This window comes from Triticum aestivum, chromosome 1B, assembly GCF_018294505.1.
Source record: "Triticum aestivum cultivar Chinese Spring chromosome 1B, IWGSC CS RefSeq v2.1, whole genome shotgun sequence".
NCBI classification, from domain to species: Eukaryota; Viridiplantae; Streptophyta; class Magnoliopsida; order Poales; family Poaceae; genus Triticum; species Triticum aestivum.
This window is the reverse complement of record NC_057795.1, coordinates 492,514,975-492,539,241: the sequence shown is the minus strand read 5'-3', so window position 1 is coordinate 492,539,241 and position 24,267 is coordinate 492,514,975. Positions and strand designations below refer to the sequence as shown.

The 24,267-nt window shown below is 48.0% G+C and overlaps 1 pseudogene; it reads right to left on the bottom strand.

The window, feature by feature from the left end:
* Positions 1 to 1,663: 1,663 nt before the first annotated feature.
* LOC123079136 (uncharacterized) overlaps positions 1,664 to 24,267 on the bottom strand; it is a 39,229-nt pseudogene continuing 16,625 nt past the window's right edge.

Below are 24,267 nucleotides of genomic sequence, written 5' to 3'. Positions count from 1 at the left end.
ACGCTAGGCCGCCAAGGTAGGCGAGGTGTGCCGCACCTCCCGCGTTAGGAGACTTTGGGAGGGTGGTCGAGGGGTTTTAGGCGACTTGGTTATGTCGGTGAGGCGATGCTAGGCCGCCAAGGTAGGCGAGGTGCGCTGCACCTCCCACGTTAGGCGACTTTGGGAGGGTGGTCGAGGGTTTTCACGCGACTTGGTTCTATCGGTGAGGCGACGCTAGGCCGCCGAGGTAGGCGAGGGGTGCCGCACCTCCCATGTTAGGCGACTTTGGGGAGGGTGGTCGATGGTTTTTAGGCGACTTGGTTCGCCCGGTGAGGCGATGCTAGGCCGCCGAGGTAGGCGAGGTGCACCGCACCTCCCGCGTTAGGCGACATTGGGAGGATGGTCGATGGTTTTTACGTGACTTGGTTCTATCGGTGAGGCGACACTAGGCCGCCAAGGTAGGCGAGGTGCGCCGCACCTCCCGCGTTAGGTGACATTGGGAGGGTGGTCGATGGTTTTTAGGCGACTTGGTTCTATCGGTGAGGCAACACTAGGCCGCCAAGGTAGGCGAGGTGTGCCGAACCTCCCGTGTTAGCGACATTGGGAGGGTGGTTCGATGGTTTTTAGGCGACTTGGTTCTATCGGTGAGGCGACACTAGGCCGCCAAGGTAGGCGAGGTGCGCCGCACCTCCCGTGTTAGGCGACTTTGGGGAGGGTGGTCGATTGGTTTTAGGCTACTTGGTTCGCCCGGTGAGGCGACTCTAGGCCGCCGAGGTAGGCGAGGTGCACTGCACCTCCCGCGTTAGGCGACATTGGGAGGGTGGTTGATGGTTTTTAGGCGACTTGGTTCTATCGATGAGGCGACGCAAGGCCGCCGAGGTAGGCGAGGTGCGCTGCACCTCCCGCATTAGCGACTTTGGGAGGGTGGTCGATGGTTTTTAGGCGACTTAGTTCTATCGGTGAGGCGACTCTAGGCCCCCAAGGTGGGCGAGGTGCGCCGCACCTCCCCGCGTTAGGCGACATTGGGTGGGTGGTCAAGGATTTTTAGGGGACTTGGTTCTATCGGTGAGGCGACACTAGGCCGCCGAGGTAGGCGAGGTGCACCGCACCTCCCGCATTAGGCAACTTTGGGAGGGTGGTCGAGGGTTTTTAGGCGAATTGGTTCTATCGGTGAGGGGACCCTAGGCCGCCAAGGTAGGCGAGGTGCACCGCACCTCCCGCGTTAGGCGACTTTGGGAGGGTGGTCGATGGTGTTTAGGCGACTTGGTTCTGTCGGTGAGGCAACGCTAGGCCGCCGAAGTAGGCGAGGTGCGCCACACCTCCCACGTTAGGCGACTTTGGGTGGGTGGTCGAGGGTTTTTATGTGACTTGGTTCTATCAGTGAGGCGACACTAGGCCCCCAAGGTAGGCGAGGTGCACCGCACCTCCCCCATGTTAGGTGACTTTGGCAGGGGTGTTCGAGGGTTTTTAGGCGACATGATTCACCCCGGTGAGGCGATGCTAGGCCGCCGAGGGAGGCGAATTTTGGTTAGGTGGTCGATTTGTATTAGGCTTGGACAAGAAAGAAAAATGAGAAAATGAGAAAGAAAAAATGCGGAAAAAAGAAAGTAAAATATGGGATAGGGAGTCCTTGCCTGTTATCCTGCTTTGGGCACTTGATTTCGTGAAGTTTCCAATCTGCAATCTACACGCTTGACTTGCTGTAATGCCTCTCCCAGTTTATTTTGATGTCCTTCATGATTTTGTTTGCATTTTCTACTAATTCCTTTTCCTTGAACGTCCTTGCCGAGTCCAGTACCTCAAAGCGCTTGTCCCTGATGTTCAACACCATTAGCCAATAATGTTGTCACGCCCAATATGTGATCCTATACTAAAGGAACTCGAAGGTCAAACCCAAGGATAGAAGCGCATATTGGAGACGCTTTTCCAAGGTGGATATCATTACATTGTGCCATTACATAATAGTTGGGGATACATACAAGAGGCAAACAACGCCACATGAATACAACAACATCATACATAAGAGCATCATCCGACTATGAATGAAACACAAACAGAAACTCAAATGACATCCACCCTGCTAGCCCAGGCTACCGACCTGGAAACTATCCCCTGATCAAAGAAGAAGCAGAAGAAGAACTCCAAAACAAGCAAACATCGCTCTCACGTCATCATCAAACCTGCACCTGCAATTGTTGTTGTAGTAATCTATGAGCCACGAGGACTCAGCAATCCCATTACCATGGGTATCAAGACTAGCAAAGCTTAATCGGTAAGGAAAGGATAAGTGGTGAGGTTGCAGCAGCGACTAAGCATGAGTTGGTGCCTAACATATGCAAATAAGAGCGAGAAGAGAAGCAACGGAACGGTCGTGAAGCTAGCAATGATCAAGAAGTAATCTTGAAACTACTTACGCTCATACATAACCCAAAACCGTGTTCACTTCTCGGACTCCGCCGAAAAGAGACCATCACGACTACACACGTGGTTGGTGCGTTTTAAATCGGATCTGGTGTCAAGTTATCTACAACCGGACATTAACAAATTCCCATCTACCACATAACTGCGGGCACGTCTCTCGAAAGATTATACCCTGCAGGGGTGTCCCAACTTAGCCCATCACAAGCTCTCACAGTCAACGAAGGGTATTCCTTCTCCGAGGAAGACCCGATCAGTCTCGGAATCCCGGTTTACAAGAAATTTCGACAATGGTAAAACAACACCAGCAAAGCCGCCCGATGTGCGGATAAATCCCGATAGGAGTCGCACGTATCTCGTTCTCAGGGCACATCGGATGAGCCAGACGTCGGGTTGGCATAGACCCTGGTTGCCCAGGGGGCGCCGGACATCGCTCGGTTTGGACCAACACTCGGAGGAGCACTGGCCTGGTGGGGTAAGTAAAGATGACCCTCGGGCTCCGGAAACCCAAGGGAAAAAGGCTTAGGTGAGGAAAATGGTAAAACCAAGGTTGGGCCTTGCTGGAGGAGTTTTATTCGAAGCGAACTGTCAAGGGGGTCCCATAAATCACCCAACCGCGTAAGGAACTCAAAATCAAGGAACATAACACCGGTATGGCGGAAACTAGGGCGGCAAGAGTGGAACAAAACACCCGGCATAAGGCCGAGCCTTCCACCCTTTACCAAGTATATAGATGCATTAATTAAATAAGAGATATTGTGATATCCTAACATAATCATGTCCATCATGGAGAAATCTTCAACTTCACCTGCAACTAACAATGCTATAAGAGGGGCTGAGCAAAGCGGTAACATAGCCAAACAACGGTTTTCTAGGAAGGGTGAAAAGGTTAGAGGCTGACATGGCAATATGGGAGGCTTGAAGAGCAAGTGATAGGTAGCGCAGCATAGCGATAGAACAAAGCAACTAGCATAGCAATGATAGTAGTGAGATCCAGGGTAATGGTCATCTTGCCTGAAATCCCGCTAGGAAGAAGAACGAGTCCATGAAGAAGACGAACGGACGAAGACGAACCAAGCATAGACGAAGGAATCCTCATGATCGCAACAAAACAAGAACTAACGAGAAGGAGCACAAACGGAAAGAAGCAAACACACGGTAAACACACAACACTTAGACATGGCATGATGCTCAACCAATCATGAGTCATGACAAAGGTTACATGAAGCTACTCATGGCAGGAGATGATGCATACAAGAGCAACACGTTAAAGCAAGTTTAAATGAGGCCGGAAACAACATAAAATAAATCCGGTAAGTCCTCATAAGAAAATTTCGAAATTGGTCCAGATCTAAATAAACCTTATGTTCAAGTCGTTAAGCAGCAAATTTAAATGCACCAAGATGCTCTACACGAAATTCTAGTCAAGTTACATATAAAGTTCATTTAGTTTGGAGCTACAGCCTAGAAGATATGAGCAAAACAAGTCAAACATGGCATTGACGCAAAATGCATTCAAATATCGAGCAAACACCCTCAAAACATGGATGCAACATGATAATATGAAACTACATGCAACTGTAAGCAAGTTTCATATAGAGCATGCTCAAAACGGAGCAATGGTGCAACACATACACATGAAACAAGTTTAAAGGACAAGCTGTCCAAAACACCAACTAGGCATCTAGCAAGCATCAAAACAATATGCTACAGCACCTCAACATGAAAACAAAAGGCATGGACATGATGTACAGGTAAAGCATGACAAGACATGAACACCGAGATATCTCCAGAAATCACTAGAACATGCTCAAAAGGACATGGCAAGATTGCAAATAATAACAGTTTCACAGACTTGGCAAAAATCACTGTGCATGGCAGAAATAACATCAGGTTGCAATGTTTAGAGTTATCAAACAACATGTTACAGCAAGCTATCATGGCAAACAAAGGCATGGCACGCTAGTACTGAAGACAAAAAACAAATCTCCCTTACTAACCTAATTCCAAAGATCAAAAGAAAACATGGTAGCATCCATGCAAACATAGCAAATGATATGACAGATTCAGACATGGAAGGAACAACGATAAGTAGGCATGTTAGTGAGCTTTTACAACTCACCACAGAGCCTTACATGGCATGACAAGGTGATAACAGTAATATGACATATTTATGGAGCTAATCATGGCAATAGCATAGTCATAGGGTGCATGGATCACTAGCAAGTCACATGGCAAAACTGAACTTCATGTTAACAGGCTAACAAAAACATTATTTAGCAAGTTTGAGAGCAATATTACAACAAACTACAACAAACTATAAATGCAACCAAGGGCATGCATGGGTAGCGCATGACATGTATAAAAAAACATCCTTAGTGAACATCTCCAGATTATGCATAAAACGACTTGTAGCAGCAGTTTTACATAGCATCATGACATAATAGATTCAGCCTAGCAAAACAGTAACTACTAGTACCCTACTTCACGAGCTCGATGCACTCACCACAAGGCACACACAAATACATGGATTGCACCACTGTAAAGATGGCATGAAGTAGCTCAAAACTCAAATAGACATCAAGCTCGTAGGATTCACACACAAAATGCAATGAAAAAGACAAATCACCAAGTTCTGTTAAACAGACAGCAGTTTAACATCATATAGCACTCTTGCAACGATGATTAGGGCATCATTATGAACTCAAACAGGCATGGCACAGTGGAAGGTAATGTAGAGCATCTCACAATGAACATTTTGATATATCATACATGCAAAATGGAGCTACGAGCAGAAAGTTATGGCAGGTCAAACATGCACACATTTTATGAATTTCTGAGGACTTAGCAGCTTTTGGAGAAAAAAACGAGCGACGCAAAATAGCTAAATATCGCACAGAGCGAGGGATAGAGGAGGTGCTCACGTTGGGCTTGGCCCAGGAGGGGGGAGGACGACGAGGCGGGCCGGGCGCTGGGCTGGGCCGCGGGGGAGGCGCTGGCCCACGCGGGTGCGGTGCGCGCGAGATGAGCAGCTCCTCTACTTGTCCCGAGCAGGGACATGGCGGCGGCGGTGGAGGGCCACTCCGGCGACAGCAAGGCCCGAAGGCGGCGGGGAGGCTGGGGAACAGGCGGATCTGGGTGCTGGAGCGCCGGATCCGGCGACAACGGTGCCGGGCGGCAGCGCGCGGCGTTCTTCGGCGTAGAGGAGGAGGCGGTGCGGCGCGGGTGCGCTCCGGCGAGGAGCGGCGCGAGGCGCGGGGACGACGGTATCGGCGGCACGGAGCACGACGGCGGGGTTGGTCCTGGCAAGGTCTGGCGGGAGCTCGCCGGCGGCCGCGTGGCGCCCGGTGGTGCGGAAGCCGAGGTGGCGGGCGGCGGAGTCCGGCTGGGTTCCGGTAGCCGGAGATGGACGCGGTCGGCGGAGGACGCGCGGGCGCGGGGCAGCGCCGAATGGGCTCGGTGGGCCCGCTATAGGCCGAGCGGGCCGGCGGCACGGGAGGCGAAGGCAGGCCACGTGGCGGCTGCCGGTTGGCTGCGGCGGCGGGGCGGACGTGTCCGGCGAGGGAGCGGACATGTCCGGCGGCGCGAGGGGAGCGGGGCTAGGGTTTGGACCCGAAAATGGAGGGGGAGGGGCGTTTTTATAGGTAGAGGGAGCTCGGGGAGTTCAAATGGGGTGTGGTTTTCGCCCACACGATCACGATCCAACGACTGAGAGCATGGAGGGGGTTTGGATGGGCTCACTGGTTGTGGTGAAGAGGGGCTGGGCTGCAAAGAGAGAGGGGTTTCGGGCTACGCGGTTAACCGTTGGGGCATCAAACGACCTCCAAATGGAACGAAATTTGACGGCCGGTCTACCGGTGATATACCAAGGCCACTCGGCAAATCTCGGTCCATTCCAAGAATGTTTTTAACCCGCTCACGAAACAAGGTCTGAGAGGTGCGACGGGCGCGTGCGAGTGTGGCTGTGCTCAAAACGGACAACGGAGAGAACCGGGGGAACCCAAATGGATGCAAGTTTTGAAAAACATGCAGATGAAATGCAGATGATGACATGGCAAAATGCAACACGCAAGCAATGACATGGCAATGGCGGCGAATAACTGGAAGACACCTGGCGCATCGGATCCGGGGCATTACAACTCTCCTCCACTAACAAGAGATCCCATCCCGAGATCTTAGGACTGAGACGGAAGAGAAAGAGGAAGAGGTGAAACAAGAGTGCACGAGCTAAGATGAACAAGGTCGAGAGCATTTGGTTAGAAAAGATGAACAACGAATATGACGAGAATCAGAAGCTCATGGAAGCAAGATAGACTTTGAAAGCACTCTGGTTAGAACAAGATATAAAAGGAATAAGAATGAATTAATTTGGACTGCATTCCGACTAAAAATGGAAGGATTAGAACATGAACTTCACAAGATGGGATGGCACTTAATGAGATGAACAACGCAATGCCTCCGAAAGAATTGAAAGAATGGAATGAAAAGAACTTAGAAGGAAGGGTTGAACGGAGTTGTTGAGAAAATCAACAACGAAAGAATAAGCTTGTTGTGGACTTACCAAAACAACTCAAAACTTGAGGTGAAATTATACCACAACCAAATGTCTGAAAAGCTGAGAAGAACGAAGAAATGTGAAACCCCATTTCAGAAGAAAAGGAAGAATTATTGCACTTCGAGACGTGAGAAGAAAAGATACTTGACACCACCAACAAAATTCTTGATGAACTCTTGAAGAATGAATTAAATCATGAAGAACCACTATGAAGAACTCCGGTGATGAAAGGATGATGAGATAGAATGAAGGATGAAAGAATAAGACGAGCCTTGCGATGATTTAGATGGAGGTTCTGAGGAAATTGAACTTCGGAAAAGAAAAGATGAAAACACTTGGAACTAGAATTTATTCATCAAGAACAAACTCCAAAGAAAGGGATTAATCACTTTGAGGAAATAAGAATAAGATTTATTGTATGCTTATCCTTCATCAACTTAAATTGATGACAAGCAATGGATTTTGCATACTACTTATTCTTGTTGAAAAGGATTAAGGGGAATATGGCACAACCTTGAGGAAGGTCTACAAAGAACCATCGGTAGGATTTGGAAAGAACGAATGAATTAATATGACGACAAGGAATAGGAATGTTGAACGAACCACGGTTCGAAATGAAAATGAATGAAGAAAAGAGAAAGAATCGCCGGGAAGAATTTGAGCAAGCACGAAGGTACTTGAGGGAATTTAGAGACAAGAAAACAAAGAGATCGTGAACTGATTGAAGACTACTTGAATGAAGCACCGGAAGAATATTAAGACGACCGAAGCTGAAAACTTAGAACAAAGAAATCTTTCGAAAAGATGACCTCCGGATGATCGAGAGGGAAAGCAACTCCTGAAATACTCCGGATGGATGAAAAAGAATTGCACGACTGGAAACAATTTGTGCGGATAGCATCAAGCTAGCAACATGAATCTTTGGGAGAACGGACAAGATTTAAAAGAAACTCTTCTTCGGTCTTCAAAAGTTGAGAATGACGACGAGAAAGAACACAAAAATTGTTGAGATACTCTGGGAGAATGAAAAGGGTTGGGGATATAACTACTGAGTGTAAACCGCCCAGGAGGGGCTGGTTCACCTTCAACTATATTGAAGCCCACGAAGACCCAGAAGATGGTGCTTGACTAATGAAGCTTAGAGGCCCGGAGCCCAAAGGCAGATTAGGGCCCATAGTGGTAAACCGCCATGGTTATGTAACTTGTATTGTAAGATAGGAAAGGAGAGACCGAGTCGGACACTTGTATGAGCCGGCCTCGGGACTCTGTAAACCGGCCGGGCGTCAACCCGTGTATATAAGGGGACAACCTGGCGGCGGTTCAGGGACAAGAAACAACAACTCGAGAGCCAGGCATAGCGTGTTTAGCTCCCTGGTTATCGAGACCCCAATAATCCCATCACAACTAGACGTAGGCCTTTACCTTCATCGAAGGGGCCGAACTAGTATAAAACCCTTGTGTCCTTTGTCCGGTTTAACCCCTTTAAGCTAACCCGTTGTGATGGCTCCACGACTAAGTCCTTTCACGAGGACATCTGACGTGATATTTCCACGACAGTTGGCGCCCACCGTGGGGATATCGCACGATGGTTTCGAGTTCTTGAAGGGCAGCTTTGAAGGACTCAAAGGGTACACGGTCAGCCGGATGACCAAGAGTCATCGCGGCAAGCTCTACATCGACGATGAAGGACGGGGCCCCGAGGCCGGCTCAATCGAGTACGGATACCGGGTCCCCTTTGGCAGAATTCATGTTTTCATCGGCAAAATCGGCGAACCGGGCCCTGAGCCGGACATCTGCACCGACCTCGTCGAAACGGCTCAGCGTGCGAGTCCTGCCTGGGTTAAGCCCGCCATGAAGCGTGCGTTCATAGGATGTGTCCACGGGATCGGATCTGAACCGGTGTCTGAAGGCGAGACAGCCGTTTATTCCGACGACGAGTCATCCACTGGTGAAACCGAGTCCCTGTACCAAATTCATGATGATGTGTTCAAAGGATATTCCGATGGCAACAGTATTCCGGACCTCCTTGAACCGCCAAGTCGGCTTGTTGTTTTCATGGATGGAACACAGCCCACTTTGCAGTCTTCATCTACAGCAGCAATGGATTCCGGATCAGCGGCCGCGGCAAGAGGCCCGGTGCGCCGACCGGCTCAAGTTCTCTTAGGTTTGATGGATGCGTGGGCGACCTTGTTGACCATGGCAGTTACCCCGGCGACGCAGGATCAGCACAATGCGGACATTACGAAGTTAAAGGATCAGATAACACAGGCTAAGGAGGACCTGGCAGCTGAGGACGCTAGGATGGCTGAAGAAAGGGCTGTTTTGGATGCCCAGTCACAGCAGATACAGGCGCAGAATTACCGGCTCATGTTGGACCAGAATGCATCACACTATGTAATGTGAAGGAAGTACCGATCGCATATGCAGTCGGTCTTCGAAGGACTGAATCTCTTTAATACGCTGGGGGCTGGGCCGAGTAATCCGGCAGTTGTAAACCGGACCGATGCGCCTAGGGCAGCGCCGGATCAACCTCGGATGATGGAACCACCTCGCCGAACAGATAACCCGCTGCAATACGTGCAAACACCACCGGGTCACTTTTCGAGCCATTTGGATAACATTATTGCTGCAGTATCTCGCCTAGCAGCTATTCCAATGGAGGGCGATTCATTGGCAGCGATTGAGACGCGGCGGGCCAGGGATCTTCTTTAAACTGCCGTTGTGCAGCAGCAGGCTTATTCCTATAGCCGAGATAGAATTCATTCGACCCCTCGTCCGAGCAAAAGTTATAGCAGGCACATAGATGAACCAGAGGTGTCTAGCACTGCGCGACGCCGTAATGCCCCGCAGGGACCCAATCCGGTGTGTGGTGAGGCGAATGCTCAGGACGTGGTGGATAATGGTAGAGCATGAAGGGAGGCCGCTTTAGCAGCACAATATGCGGGTCGTTATCAACCCGCCCTGATTCAGCCAGTGGCATCGGTAGTCCGAGGCACCGGGCTTGCCTTCAGTTCTTTGGGAGTGTCGTGTCTTATTCTGGCTCTCCGTAACATGTGACTGGCTAAGGATTTCAAGGGCCCGCGTAAGGTACCTAATTATACCGCTGATCAGCCACCTGAGGCATGGGTTGAAAGTTATGAGATGGCAATGGAGATGCTGGATGTGGATGAAGCGGCCTGTGCAAAGTACTTCACGATGATGTTGGAAGGGACAGCCCGTACTTGGTTGAAAACCCTACCAACCAACTCCATCGAGTCATGGGACTAGTTGAAGGCCCGGTTTATAGCCAATTTCAAAGACACGTGCAAACAGCCTATGTCCATTTGTGGATCTGGATGCCTGTGTTCAAGGAGAGAACGAGTCAACAACTCATTGGGTGCGTCGGGTTTCAGAGGTTTTGCACTCATCGGACCGGATTAATGCTGGCCAGGTGATCATAATGTTAGAGCGTAATTGCCGGTTTAAGTCTCTGAAGATGAAGTTGGGACGGCTTAAGCGCCACTGCAATGACATGGGAACCCTTATGGCAGCCTTGGTGAAGTATGCCGATTCTGATAATACAAAGGATCCCGATTCTGATGAGGAGAAACCGGAGAAGGGAAAGAAGAATGGCGGTGCAAAGGGACAGCAGCACAACCAAGGGGGCCATGGGAATAATGGTAAGCGCAAAGCAGATAATTCGGATTTTGTGGCTAATGCTAATGTGCAGCGTCATAAGGGTAAACCGCCCCAGCATGGTGGCGGAATGGATCTGGAGCGTTTGTTAAACCAGCCCTGCCCAAAGCATGGGACCAAGGAGGTTCCAGCAACACATCATTGGAAAGATTGTCACATTATGAAGGAGTTCAAAAACTCTGATCTTTTCCGGTATGATCAGGGTCCATCGGGCAGTTCAGGTCCAGGTTTTCATGGTGGCGGCGGTTCAAACTCTGGATTTCAGAATAATCAGGGCAACCAGAACAACCAATGTGGTAATAGCCAACAGAATAATCAAGGAAATCAGCAGCAGTCAGGTTATCAGAGTCACCCAAAGCAGTTGAATGGTGGGAAGTATCATGTATTCACCACTATTTTGTGCAAGTGTGATCAGAAACTTCACAAGAGGGCAGTTAATGTTGTTGAACCGGTACTACCACGTTACTTGCGGTGGTCCGAGCAACCCATTGTGTGGAGCAGAGAGGATCATCCGCCCCGGGTTGACAATCCAGGTCACCTGGCTTTAGTGGTGGCACCTCAGGTGGGAGGTTATAAGTTCACCAAAGTGCTTATGGATGGAGGGAGCAGTATCAACATTCTATATTATGAGACCTTCCATCACATGGGGTTGCCAGACAAGAGTCTTAACCGTCAAACACTGTTTTCCATGGTGTAGTACCAGGTAAATCGGCATATCCTGTTGGCAAGATCGCTTTGGAGGTCGTGTTTGTTGATGAGCATGACTCCCGGTCTGAAACATTAACCTTTGAAGTGGTGAGCATCCAGAGCCCGTACCGACACTGTTTGGACGGCCGGCTTATGCAAAGATCATGGCAAGGCCCTATTATATTTATTTGCAGCTCAAGATGCCGGGTCACAAGGGGACCATCACAGCTCACGGAAGTCGTAAGATCGCTTTGGATTGCGAGGAAGGTGATGCGGCCTATGCTGAATCGGTTTGTGCTATAGAGGAGTTGAAGTTCTATAAAGACAATGTTGATCCGGCAGATATGACCCCTCTGAAGAAGCCCACAACTGAGCATGACCCGAACCTGAAATTCAAACCGGCTGACGAGACTAAACTTGTTGACTTTGTTCTTGGCAATTCATCCAAACAGTTTAGCATCAGCACAAATCTGGACCCGAAATAGGAAGGCGCGCTCATCGAGTTCATCCGTGAGAACCGGGACATTTTTGCATGGAAGCCTTCTGACATGCCAGGTGTACCGAGGGAACTCGCTGAGCACACTCTCAATATTGATCCCAGGTTTAAACCGGTCAAGCAGTTTCTTCGCCGCTTTAACGAGGAGAGATGCAAGGCAATTGGTGAGGAGGTAGCCTGGCTGTTGGCTGCTGGTTTTATCGTTGAAGTGTTTCACCCTGAGTGGTTGGCTAATCTGGTGCTTGTTCTTAAGAAAAATGGCACTTGGCGCATGTGTGTGGACTACACAGATTTGAACAAAGCTTGTCCGGCCGATCCTTTTGCTCTCCCATGTATTGATCAGATCATTGATGCGATGGCGGGTTGTGAGCGTTTGAGTTTCTTGGATGCTTATTCAGGCTATCATCAGATAAAAATGGTAGTTAAGGACCAGGAGAAGACCTCCTTCATCACTCCCTTTGGATCCTTCTGCTATATTTCTATGCCTTTTGGGCTCAAGAGTGCCCAGGCAACTTATCAGCGCTGTGTGCAAAATTGTCTTCACACTCAGATTGGGCGCAATGTTCATGCCTATGTTGATGACATTGTGGTAAAGTCCAGGAAGAAGGAGACATTGATAGATGATCTCAAGGACACCTTTGACAATCTGCGTGTTTACAAAATGATGCTCAATCTGGACAAGTGTGTTTTCGGTGTTCCGGCAGGCAAGCTTCTAGGTTTCTTGGTGTCCAACAGAGGCATTGAGGCTAATCTGGAGAAGATCAAAGCAATTACATCTTTGGCTAAACCGGTGTGCATTAATGATGTTCAGCGTCTGGCGGGTCGAATTGCAGCCCTAAGCCAGTTTATTAGCCGCTTGGGAGAGAAGGAGATCCCTTTATATCAGATGTTGAAGAAAACAGACACCTTTGTCTGGAGTGATGCGGCTAATGCGGCGTTTGAAGACTTGAAGCGGCAATTGGTTGAACCGCCGGTCCTTGCTACTCCGGTTGACAAAGAGCCCTTGTTATTGTACGTGGCTGCTAATGCCCGTGCTGTCAGTGTGGCAATTGTGGTGGAGCGCAAGGAGGCTGGCAAGGAATATCCAGTTCAACGGCCAATTTACTATATTAGTGAGGTGCTCATCGAGTCAAAGCAACGATATCCGCATTGGCAGAAGTTGGTCTATGGGGTTTTTATGGCAAGTCGGAAGCTCAAACAATACTTTCAAGGCCATCCCATTACAGTTGTCAGTTCAGCTCCTTTGGGTGATATAATTCAGAACAGGGAGGCAACTGGCCGGGTCCCAAAGTGGGCGATTGAGCTTGGTCCACATGGGTTGAAGTATATGCCTCGAACAGCCATCAAATCTTAGGCGCTTGTTGACTTCATCAATGATTGGACCGAGTTACAAGCACCAGAGGACAAACCGGATGATACATACTGGACTATTCACTTTGATGGATCCAGGCAATTGGAGGGCTCGGGGGCTGGAGTGGTCCTTACTTCCCCTCGAGGTGATAAAATTCGTTATGTTCTTCGTTTAATGTTCCCCTGTACTAACAATGCAGCTGAGTACGAGGCTTTACTCCACGGGCTCCGTGTGTCCAAGGAGATGAATTTAAGCCGGGTACGATGCTTTGGAGATTCTGATCTGGTGGCCCAGCAAGTTTCTGGCACTTGGGATTCTAAGGATCCACTCATGGCGGCTTACAGACGCGAGGTGGATATTGTGGCGGGTCACTTTAAAGGGTATCAGGTTGAGCATATTGATCGGTGTAAATACGAAGCGGCAGACGCTTTAAGCTGGCTGGGATCTCAGCGTAAACCGGTACCTCCCAATACCTTTCTAGATATCTTGCATAACCCGTCTGTTAAGTTGCCTACAGAGGAGGATTTAGCTGTTCCTGATCCGGAGGACCAATTGGTGGCCGCTTTACATATTGTTCTGGATTGGACGGTTCCATATTTGGCGTATATGAACCGGGGCGAGTTACCAGACGATGAAGTTCTGGCTCGGCAGATAGTCCGGCGATCCAAGTCCATGGTTATTCACAATGGCGAGTTACACCGCTGCAGCCTTTCAGGCGTATTCTAGTGTTGTGTTTCTCCTGAAGAAGGCCAAGAGATTCTACGAGAAATTCATGAAGGGGATTGTGGTCACCATGCCGGATCAAAGTCCCTGGTTGCTAAAGCTTTTCGTCATGGGTTCTACTGGTTGACAGCTCATGCTGATGCTGAGGATCTGGTGAAGCGGTGTGACGCTTGTCAGGAGTTTTCACGCCGAGCTCATGTTCCGGCTCAAGAATTAAGGATGATTCCTATCACTTGGCCATTTTCCACTTGGGGCTTGATATGGTGGGGGCCTTTAAGATTCCAAGGATAAGAAGACCCACCTGTTGGTGGCGGTTGACAAATTCACCAAATGGGTTGAAGCGGAGCCTGTCAGCAAGTGTGATGCGGCTACGATGGTTCAATTTCTCAAAAAGATTATCTTCTGCTTTGGCTTTCCACACAGCATCATCACGGATAATGGTACAAACCTTTCTAAAAGTGAGATGGAGGACTTCTGTCAGAGAGAGCACATCCGGTTTGATTTAGCATCCGTGGCGCACCCCCAGTCCAATGGTCAAGCTGAGAGAGCCAATCAAGAAATCTTGAAGGGTATCAATCCCCGGCTCATGGTTCCTTTAAAGCGGACGTCGGGTTGTTTGGTGGAAGAATTGCCTTCTGTGTTATGGAGCATCAACACCACCCCCAATAGATCGACGGGTTACACACCTTTCTTCATGGTATACTGGGCAGAGGCGGTCCTCCCAAGTGATATTCGTCATGATTCGCCCTGGGTTGCCAATTGTGTTGAAGCGGACAATGAGCAAGCACGCCAGGAGGCCTTGGACCTGTTAGATGAAAAACGGGATATGGCTTTGGCTCATTTGGCGGTTTATTAGCAAGACCTGCGGCGTTATCACAGCCGCCGGGTTAAGACAAGAACCTTTCAAGAAGGCGACTTAGTGCTCTGGCTCATCCAGGATCAGACCGATATGCACAAGTTATCCCCACCTTGGGAAGGGCCCTTTGTGGTTAGCAAAAATCTGCACAACGGATCATACTACCTCATTGACGTTCGAGACAACTCACGCAGTTCTGAGGAGGAGACCCGACGGCCGTGGAACATAGCTCTCCTTCGGCCTTACTATACTTGAGCCATAGGATACTCTTATGTACATATTTCGACAATGTATATATTATGATCAATAAAATAAACCAGCATCCTTGCTATAAGCAGGGCCTCTGCTGTTTTTTCTCAAATGTCTTTTGAGTTACATGGGGGCTTCAGCTGACAAAGCGGAGTACTACCTGTTAAACCGGTTATCATGCCACAATACAGCTTGGGAGCTTCACACCCAAGGGGCCAAAGAGAGTCTGGATGTTATGCACAACTCAAACATAGGCACCCAATGAGCACAGCTCACAAAGTTACTTGGGGGCTCTTTGTGTAAAGTAACAAAGATTTTGAAAGGACCCTTGTAGCTGGGTATCGACCCACGGCTTGGAAGCCTGGTGTATTCACCTAAAACCCCGGGTTAACCTGCCTTCATCAAGTAAGCCACTCCTATCCAGGTAATCCTGGCATGACCCACCGAACATTTGACAGTTACTCTCATTGAGATCCTGAACTTGTCAAAGTTCAAACGATGATTGGTTAGTTGGAGGCCCATCTTAAAAGGCTTTGTCAAATGGTTTAACTCAGCGGCCTGGCAGCCCACGAAAAGCCTCAACTACACGGTTTTATTTGCCTTTTGTCAGAAGTTTTTCTCTTTTTGGATAAATTTTATGTTGAACCGGTATTTTTTTCTCCGGTCTGGCTCTTTAGTCATCATACTAACCCGGTGTTTGTTAACCCGACTTGGCTTTCAACTACAAGTTGCCAGGCCTTATTATTAAACCGGTGTTTGTTAACCTGGCTTGGCTGTCAACTAAAAGTTGTCAGACCTTATTATAGAACCGGCGTTTGTTAACCCGGCCTGGCTTTGACTATATGTCGCCAATTTGATCATATGGTGTTCTTCGTAACCCGGCATGACTTATTACACAACACCGTTACATGATGAGAGTTATAACAGCTCAAGATTTGGGTCTTCACCCTTACTACAATAAAAGTTGGTTAACCAACTAAGTGATTTCATATCACAAGTATGAGTTATTTCATATTTATTCCGCTTTAGTTATTAGCAGGCTTTATCTTGGGCATTATGACCCGTCCGGCGGTAAACCGCCAGGACAATTCTTTTTATGCAGATATCAGAATCGCATGAAAGTTATCAAAGTGTAACCAAGCACAGCAAATATCATGACGGATCAACCAAAGTTATGTATTAGTGTCGAAGATTAAAATACTTGCACTAGCCTATTACAAGGCGCTTTGAGGCCCAAAATGATGATTGTTCTTACACAACAAAGTCTGTCAAAGTAACCCGAATGTTGGATTAAGACTCATTGCTAGGACGACGTGAAGTTGATGGATCTTCAGGCGCCGGTTCAACCTCCTCCTCTCCACCCAGAGGCTGGAAGTCAATGGTGGTCCAGTCAATCGCCTGAAATACAGCTTCTTCACTTATCAGATTGGACGGTTCAACATCAGGGGCGTAAGTGTGCTTACGGATTGGCGGGATAAGGTTTTGCGCTTCTGTCACAGTCATATCAATCCGTTGGTTCCTTTCATCGTAAAAGGACCGATGAACAGTCAAGTTAGCCTATGCAGCCAGTTGACTTGATAGCGGGCGCATCTCCTTTGTCAGGGCTTTGAGGGCTTCATTGTCAAATGCTGACCCGTATGCTTGTTCATCCGGAAATCCCTTGGCGATATCAACTGGATCCAAGTCAGATATCCATGCTTTGGCCCGAGTCAGTGCTAGTAAAGCGCCAGCCCTGGCAGTAGATCGCTTCACCTCCTCTATCTGAGCCAGTGTCATGGATAATCTTGCTAGTGTGTCCTTGATCAATGTTGGTGCCGGTTTGTTGTATGAGACTGCACGGATAACCCATTGGGCACCGGTGTATAATTGCTCAATCAAAGTGTACGCTGCCTTCAATTTCATCCGCATATCTGTGCCTAGCTGAGCAATGTGATTACCTGCAATGGTTGAGGATCCTTGACATTGCCAGTATATTCATGCATTAATCCGGGGCGGCGACTTAAAGGCAGAATACCCCAAGAAACCCAGCAGCGGACGAGATCAATACCAGTCAAACCGTTGGCCAGGAGAGCCCGGAGCTTGGCGAGTTGAGGTGCATAAGTTTGCCATTCTTTGGCAGTTAATCGTTGAGGTAACGGGTGGCCATTGCTAAGCCGATGAGGGCGGTAACCCAGCAAAGGATTTTCTCCAGCAGGGGCAGTGTTCTGGCAATAAAACCAAATTTGGTTCCGATCTTTGGGATGGCTGTGGTGTTTTGCATGAGGGAAATCAACTTATTTTCTCTTCTGGATTGATACCCCACCAAGTTCCATGTTGGGACCATCAGAGAACTCCGTGCGGCAGTTTAAATGGAAAAAAATCCCGAAAAAGCTCCACAGATGGTTCTTCTTGAAGGTAAACTTCACAGAATACTTGAAAATTGCATATATTGGACACGGAATTTGGTCCAATATCTTGTGGATGGAGTTGAAAGCTCGCAAGGACATCTCGGAAAAACTTTGATCCGGGAGGGCTGAATCCCCGGTCTAAGTGTTGCATAAATATAATCACCTCTCCATCTTGAGGCTCAGGAGGGCACTCAGGGCCAGGGACTCGCCAATGAAGGACCCTTTTTGAGGCTAAAGCGCCAGTGGTAACATATCCATTGATTTGTGTTTCCGTGATCCGGGATGGAACCCAGTTGCAAGCAGAGAATTGTTTGGTCATCTTGGAAAGCAAACTCTAAAGGAAAAAATGAAGGTCGGTTTACGATTGACGGTTCAAGTGCACTAATCGGTGTTAAACCGGGAATTTGATCAAAGCATACATGTGAGATAAACTGGAAATTACTATTCAAGTCAAGATGGCGGTTTAAGTGAGGGCTAATGGCATATCACGGATTGTCAACTACTAAAAGTTAAACCGCCCTTAGGTGGAAGAGCCAGAGCTGAAAATCTACTAAGTGTTGACAGAAACAGGTTTCACAAAATGACAGTATAAATTTGGATCTACCGTGGTTCAGTAAGAAAATTATTCTGAGCCCTAAAATGGCAACGACAGAACTCCATAAGTCCAGAAGGGAACTATCAAGGCAAGAGGAGATACTACGGCGAGGTAAACTAAAGTTACAAACTTTGGCCGCCAGAGGAGGATGATAAGTTCATCTAGTTTCAAACAGTAAGCACAAAGGCAGCAAGCAATGATGAACACTTATGAACACGGATGAACATAGAAACCCTAAATATAGATCTACGGTTGAGAGGAGGAGGCTTACCACATGCGCAGGGATAGCGGAGAAGAGCCGCAGGTTTCTGGTACGATCAGGTTGATGCAGCGGCCTTTGTCGATGCAGTGCTCGAAGGTTGAGGGCGGTGGCGGAGCTTCAGAGCTTGAGCGTCGCGAGGAGGAAGAAGAGGCACGGAAGGGGAAGAAAGAAAGGACCCCTGAGCCTATTTATAAGGCAAAGGGATAAATGGCAGGCGCGAGAATCAAGGAGCCTGAAGCGGCAAAAGTGGGCGCGGTTGTCGCCTCGATCTTCAGGATACCATTATTGAAGGGAATCTTTTTAATCTTTTTATACGGAGATGACGTCATGATGATCCATTGTTGTGGCCAGAGGATGACGTCATGGCGGTTTAACAAAGTTTACAGGAGAAGACATCATGGCGGTTTCAAGAAATATAAGGAGATGTTCACAGAACTTCTTTAAGTATTGAAGATTGACATGAACAGGTTCAAATCAATCTGGGGCCTAATGTTGGGGATATAACTACTGAGTGTAAACCGCCCAGGAGGGGCCGGTTCACCTTCAACTATATTGAAGCCCACGAAGACCCAGAAGATGGCTCTTGACTAATGAAGCTTAGAGGCCCGGAGCCCAAAGGCGGATTAGGGCCCATAGTGGTAAACCGCCATGGTTATGGAACTTGTATCGTAAGATAGGAAAGGAGAGACCGAGCCAGACACTTGTATGAGCCAGCCTCAGGACTCTGTAAACCGGTCGGGCGTCAACTCGTGTATATAAGGGGACGACCTGGCGGCGGTTCAGGGACAAGAAACAACAACTCGAGAGCCAAGCATAGCGTGTTTAGCTCCCTGGTTATCGAGACCCCAATAATCCCATCACAACTAGACGTAGGCCTTTACCTTCATCGAAGGGGCCGAACTAGTATAAAACCCTCGTGTCCTTTGTCCGGTTTAACCCCTTTAAGCTAACCCATTGCGATGGCTCCACGACTAAGTCCTTTCACGAGGACATCTGACATGATATTTCCACGACAAAAAGCGAAGAGGTTGAGTCAACAATGAAAGATAATTTGAAATTGATCTTGGAAAAGCCTCTGACTGATGAAATCCATTCTTACGTCACACTTCGAAAAGAATTAGGAATGGATCCGGAATAATTAGAAGAGTCAGGTAAGATCCTGGGAAAAGACATGTGGGTTATGGGCCCACTAAAAAGAAAAACACCGTTGGAAATGGATGTTGAACAGATAGATGATGCACCGGAACAATTGAAATATTTGAATGAGGTGACAATATCGAATTAATTGGAACACAGACGAATCTCCTGAGATGTCTTGAGCACTCCGGAAGGATAAACTGGTGAGAGGCGAACGAGTAGGGAAAACACTTGATCCAAGGAAAAGAATATGATCAACCTGAAAAACTTGAATTGAGTCCACTAGAGAAGAATTAGAGATGAAGGATGTCGAACAAAACAAGAATTCACTGGTTGAAACAATTGACGAAAGACTGAAGAGGCTCCACACAAATTAAATTGATGCTCGATGAGTCTCAGGCTCCGGGAAGAAGAGGGTGGGAGGGCGGGAAAAAAAGCACCTGGAAGGGAGAACCGACGGATATCTTGAAGAGAAAACACCGGTTGAAAGAAAGCAAAGGCTTCACACGAGTAGGATGGATACTCGATTAAGGACTCCGGCTCCGAGGATAAAAGGGGTGGGCGGGTGGGAAAAAGAAAACAACTGAGGATTGAACTTGGCAACGATGAAGAGGCTCGAGTCAACTTGACGAGAAATGCACCGGATGAAAAGAGCTGAGAACCAACGATCGGAAAACCAACTACATGATCCTAAAGAAAGTTTGAAAGGGAAGAGGAGTAATTCAAAACACCTACGTCAAGATTCCTCACCAGAGCGATGAAGGGGCTGAGGAGTAAAAAGAATTCCTACTCTCCGGTATAACTAGACTCCGAAAATAGTTTTCTTCTAGACTCGACAATAGCCAAACTACACGATCAATCAAGGGGGGCTCCTATGGTCGGTCGAGGCTCTGGTACCAACTTGTCACGCCCAATATGCGATCTTATCCTAAAGGAACTCGAAGGTCCCACCAAGGATAGAAGTGCATATTGGAGATGCTTTTGCAAGGTGGATATCATTACGTCGTGCCATTACATAATAGTTGGGGATACATACAAGAGGCAAACAATGCCACATGAATACAACAACATCATACATAAGAGAATCATCCGACTATGGATGAAACACAAACAGAAACTCAAATGACATCCACCCTGCTAGCCCAGGCTGCCGACCTGGAACCTATCCCCTGATCAAAGAAGAAGCAGAAGAAGAACTCCAAAACAAGCAAAATCTCTCTCGCGTCATGATCATCGCATAACCTGCACCTGCAACTGTTGTTGTAGTAATCTGTGAGCCACGAGGACTCAGCAATCCCATTACCATGGGTATCAAGACTAGCAAAGCTTAATGGATAAGGAAAGGATAAGTGGTGAGGTTGCAGCAGCGACTAAGCATGAGATGGTGGCTAACATACGCAAATAAGAGCAAGAAGAGAAGCAACGAAACGGTCGTGTAGCTAGCAATGATCAAGAAGTGATCCTGAAACTGCTTACGCTCATACATAACCCAAAACCGTGTTCACTTCCCGGACTCCGCCGAAAAGAGACCATCACGGCTACACACGCGGTTGATGCGTTTTAAATCGGATCTGGTGTCAAGTTATCTACAATCGGACATTAACAAATTCCCATCTACCACATAACCGTGGGCACGACTCTCAAAAGTTTATATCCTGCAGGGGTGTCCCAACTTAGCCCATCACAAGCTCTCATGGTCAACGAAGGATATTCCTTCTCCCGTGAAGACCCGATCAGTCTTGGAATCCCGGTTTACAAGACATTTCGACAATGGTAAAACAAGACCAGCAAAGCAGCCCGATGTGCCGACAAATCCCGATAGGAGTCGCACGTATCTTGTTCTCAGGACACATCAGATGAGCCAGACGTCGGGTTGGCATAGACTCTGGTTGCCCAGGGGGCGCCGGACATCGCTCGGTTTGGACCAACACTCGAAGGAGCACTAGCCCGGTGGGGTAAATAAAGATGACCCTCGGGCTCCGGAAACCCAAGGGAAAAAGGCTTAGGTGAGTCAAATGGTAAAACCAAGGTTGGGCCTTGCTGGAGGAGTTTTATTCAAAGCGAACTGTCAAGGGGGTCCCATAAATCACCCAACCGCGTAAAGAACGCAAAATCAAGGAACATAACATCGGTATGGCGGAAACTAGGGCGGCAAGAGTGGAACAAAACACCAGGCATAAGGCCGAGCCTTCTACCCTTTACCAAGTATATAGATGCATTAATTAAATAAGAGATACTGTGATATCCCAACATAATCATGTCCATCATGGAGGAATCTTCAACTTCACCTGCAACTAACAATGCTATAAGAGGGGCTGAGCAAAGCGGTAACATAACCAAACAACGGTTTGCTAGGAAGGGTGAAAAAGGTTAGAGGCTGACATGGCAATTTGGGAGGCTTGCAGAGCAAGTGATAGGTAGCGCAGCATATCGATAGAACGAAGCAACTAGCATAGCAATGATAGTAGTGAGATCCAGGGTAATGGTCATCTTGCCTGAAATCCCGCTAGGAAGAAGAACGAGTCCATGAAGAAGACGAACGGACGAAGACGAACCAAGCGTAGATGAACGAATCCTCACGATCACAACGAAACAGGAACTAAAGAGAAGGAGCACAACTGGAAAGAAGCAAACACACGGTAAACACACAACACATAGACATGGCATGATGCTCAACCAATCATGATGCATGACAAAGGTTACATGAAGCTACTCATGGCAAGAGATAATGCATACAAGAGCAACACATCAAAGCAAGTTTAAATGAGGCCAGAAACAACATAAAATAAATCTGGTAAGTCCTCATAAGAAAATTTTGAAATTGGTCCAGATCTGAATAAACCTTATGTTCAAGTTGTTAAATAGCAAATTTAAATGCACCAAGATGCTCTACACGAAATTCTAGTCAAGTTACATATAAAGTTCATTTAGTACGGAGCTACGGCCTAGAAGATATGAGCAAAACAAGTCAAACATGGCATTGATGCAAAATGCATTCAAACATCAAGCAAATACCCTCAAAATATGGATGCAACATGATAAGATGAAACTGCATGTAACTCTAAGCAAGTTTCATATAGAGCATGCTCAAAATGGAGCAACGGTTCAACACATACACATGAAACAAGTTTAGAGGACAAGCTGTCCAAAACAGCAACTAGGCATCTAGCAAGCATCAAAACAATATGCTACAACACCTCAACATGAAAACAAAAGGCATGGACATGATGTACAGGTAAAGCATGACAAGACATGAACACTGAGCTATCTCCAGAAATCACTAGAACATTCTCAAAAGGACATGGCAAGATTGCAAATAATAAGAGTTTCACAGACTTGGCAGAAATCACTGTGCATGGCAGAAATAACATCAGGTTGCAATGTTTAGAGCTATCAAACAACATGTTACAACAAGCTATCATGGCAAACAAAGGCATGGCATGCTAGTACTGAAGACAAAAAACAAATCTCCCTTACTAAACTAATTCCAAAGATCAACAGAAAACATGGTAGCATCCATGCAAACATGGCAAATGATATGACATATTCAGACATTGGCAGGAACAACAATAAGTAGGCATGTTGGTGAGATTGTACAACTCACCAAAGAGCATTACATGGCATGACAAGGTGACAACAGTAATATGACATATTTATGGAGCTAATCATGGCAATAGCATAGTCATAGGGTGCATGGATCACTAGCAAGTCACATGGCAAAACTGAACTTCATGTTAACAGGATGACAGAAACATTATTTAGCAAGTTTGAGAGTAAAATTACAATAAGCAACAGCAAACTATAAATGCAACCAAAGGCATGGATCATGTATAACAAAACATCCTTAGTGAACATCTCCAGATTATGCATAAAATGACTTGTAGCAGCAGGTTTACATAGCATCATGATATAACAGATTCAGCCTAGCAAAACAGTACCAACTAGTACCCTACTTCACGAGCTCGATGCACTCACCACAAGGCACACACAAATACATGGATTGCACCACTGTAAAGAAGGCATGAAGTAGCTCAAAACTCATGTAGACATCAAGCTCATAGGATGCACACACAAAATGCAATGAAAAAGAAAAATCACCAAGTTATGTTAACAGATAGCAGTTTAACATCATATAGCACTCTTGCAACAATGATTAGGGCATCAAGATGAACTCAAACAGGCATGGCACGGTGGACGTAAATGTAGAGCATCTCACAATGAACATTTTGATATATCATACATGCAAAATGGAGCTACGAGCAGAAAGTTATGGCAGGTCAAACATGCACATATTTTATGAATTTCTGAGGACTTAGCAGTTTCTGGAAAAAAACGAGCGGCGCAAAATAGCTAAATATCACACAGAGCGAGGGATAGAGGAGGTGCTCACGTTGGGCTTGGCCCAGGAGGGGGAGGACGAGGCGGGCCGGGGAGTTGGGCTTGGCCGCGGGGAAGGCGCTGGCCCACGCCGGTGCGATGCGCGCTGGACGAGCAGCTCCTCTGCTCGTCCCGAGCAGGGACATGGCGGCGGTAGTGGAGGGCCACTCCGGCGATGGCGAGGCCCAAAGGCGGCGGGGAGGCTGGGGAACAGGCGGATCTGGGTGCGGGGGCGCCGGATCCGGTGACGATGGTGCCGGGCGGCGGCACGCGGCGTTCTCCGGCGTAGAGAGGAGGCGGTGCGGCACGGGTGCGCTCCGGCGAGGGGCGGCGCGAGGCACGGGGACGACGGTGTCGGCGGCGCGGAGCACGTCGGCGGGGTTGATCCTGGCGAGGTCTGGCGGGAGCTCACCGGCGGCGGCGTGGCGCCCGGTGGTGGGAAGCCGAGGTGGCAGGCGGCGGAGTCCGGCGGGGTTCCGGTGGCCGGAGATGGACGCGGGCGGCAGAGGACGCGCGGGCG